This window comes from Mauremys mutica, chromosome 21, assembly GCF_020497125.1.
Source record: "Mauremys mutica isolate MM-2020 ecotype Southern chromosome 21, ASM2049712v1, whole genome shotgun sequence".
In the NCBI taxonomy this organism is placed as follows: Eukaryota; Metazoa; Chordata; order Testudines; family Geoemydidae; genus Mauremys; species Mauremys mutica.
In genome coordinates this window covers 17848404-17850950 of record NC_059092.1, presented here as the reverse complement: position 1 = coordinate 17850950, position 2547 = coordinate 17848404, and positions in this window count along the sequence as shown.

The window sequence follows — 2547 nt, the reverse complement described above, 5'->3', positions numbered from 1 at the left end:
AGGCAGCAGCAGCCAGAGCCCCGGGCCCTTTAAAATCGCCGCCAGAGCCCCAGGCGGCATGGGCCAGGCAGCACTGAAGGGCTGGCTGGGGGAGGCTGACCCCCCCAGCCCCGCCCCTTCTGCCAGGCCCCCATATCGGTAAGAGTTTTAAGTTACTTTCACCCCGAGTGATGCCATGCTGTACTTAAAACTCACAAGCAAAACAAACAACCATGGGGTTTCTTACAAGGGCAGGATGGTGCTGAGGCTCCCTGCTTTGGAGTCCAATGGACAATTGGGCTGGCTCTCAGTAGCTGGAGCAGGAGTCACACCTTCTATTAGTCTCTAGGCTGCTGGTCTGTGCTGAGCTGACACACGTCAGTGAGACCCAGTAGCCCGCACCAGAGATCAATGGGAAGTTGAATGGGCACCTCCCAGGCTGCAATGCTTCTCCCTCCGTTCCGCTCCACCAGCAGCCAGCAACCAGCAAAACGTAGCCAAATGCTTTGTCTCTGAGTTCTGGCTTCTGATTGGCTGTGGTAGTAGCTTCCAGTGTGTTCTATCGCCGCCCTGCGTTCCAGGCAGGGGTGACAGAGTCCTCCTAATAGTGGGGGGGGGGCCACGAGCCCCTGTCCCCTCCATGGCCCTGCCCCTGCCCTGCCTCTTCCCCTGAGGCCCCGTCCCCCAGAAGCTGGAGCCAGGAAGGGGAGCCCAGGCCTTCCATCTGCCCCGGGCAGGGGGCCACCCAAGAGCAGTCACCAGCCCATGTCCCCACCCCCCGGACTCCCAGCTCAGGGCAGGCGGAGGGTTCACGGCTCCCCACAGCTGCCCAGGCTCCCTGGGCCACTCTTACCCCGGCCAGGCTCCAGCTTATGCTTTTGGCCTGGCCAGGGGGCAGAGCCTCAGGAGTAAAAGGAGGGGCAGGGGGCGGGCCCATGGCAAAAAGTGGATGGGCCATGGCCCCTTGGCCTGTTCTGTTGCCCCTGATTCCAGGCATTCTAGGAAGCGGCATCCTGAGCCTCTGCAGCCACTGCTGCTGTAGTCCAAAGGTGAGTCCTCTCCAGGCTTAGAGTAACATGTCAAGGACAACCAGGTCCCAAAGTGTTACATGTAGGACCTAGGCAGAAACTCCAATCCAAGGGTCAGATTCTTTCCCCCATTGGAAGGCGCAGGGGAGAAAAGTAATGTCTCTGAAGCTGCAGCAGCATGTGATGGCTTTGCAATGTGCTCCCCCAGAACCTTCAAGCCTCCCATCTCTGATCTGCCGCATTCAAATGGCAGAATCTAGATTGGAGCAGGGGAACATCTGTATTCCACCAAGTCCACCCATCAGTTCCTGAGAATTACCTCTGCGAAATCCATGTAAAAATTAATGTTGCTCCAAAGAGAGATGCCAAGTGATGTGCAGCTTCTTGCGACGCTGGACAAAATAAACAGCTGGCAAATATGCATAAAACCAATATGCATAAACCAATTGCCCTAGGTGGGTCCCCCTATTTGTTATGGGGAGGCAGGACCTCGTTCCTTCCCTCCCTCGCCCCAGGGCAATGGGAGAGCTTGGAGAGAACCAGAGGCAGCTTTGTAGAGGGGAAACATGGGTGAACCACAGGAATCTAAGGGGTGTGGCTTATGGCAAGAGAAGCCAGCTGGTTGTTGGGGTGACCAAGGGGGCTGTCTGTTTCCATCTTGCCTCGGCATCACCCCAACATGGCTGTGGAAAAAGTACACTCCTGCCCTTACCCCACTGCTGCTCCGTGTGGGCAGGGCCGCCCAGAGGGGGGGGCAAAGGGGGCAATTTGCCCCGGGCCCCGGGCTCCGCAGGGGCCCCCAAGAGAAGAGCGGAGGCTCCTGCCTCCGCCCCTCTCCTAGAGCCTCAGCGTCTCCAGCGGGGCCCCTGAGCCCCGCCCCGCTCAGAGCGGCGTGGGGAGGGGGCGGGGCAGCTGCCTCCGCTCGGCGTGGACCTCACAGCCCCGCCCCCTCACCACGCGGCTCTGAGCGGGACGGAGCTCAGGCCCCGCCGGAGACACGCTCGGTAAGAGGCTGAGGCTGGGGCCGGGGCCGGGACCGGGACCGGGACCGGGACCTGGGGGAGCGGGACCCGCCGCCGCCAAAGCCGAAGCGCAGCCCGGTCTTCGGCGGCGGGGGGCCCCTTCTGTTCCGGGACCCGCCGCCTAAGGGCCCGGAAGGCCCGCGGCGGGGACCCCTCCCCCCGCCCCCTAATTACCCCCCGACGACCGGGCTGCGCTTCGGCGGCGGTCCCGCTTCGGCGGTAATTCGGCGGCGGGGGGCTCCTGCCGCGGGTCTTTGGGGCACTTTGGCGGCGGGTTCCAGAACGGAAGAGCCCCCCCGCCGCCGAAGACCCCGGGCCCCCGGAATCCTCTGGGCGGCCCTGCGTGTGGGCTGGAAACCAGTGAGCGGAGTGGAGACATTGCCTGTTCAGCAGGTGCACAGGAAAGAATATTGGGAGGGTATGTGGTATACAAAAGTTAAGAAACTGATCTTATAACTCCCAAGAGGGCTGACTTGTTGGGCACATAGCAGTTACATGCTCCATTGGCCATAGGGTTA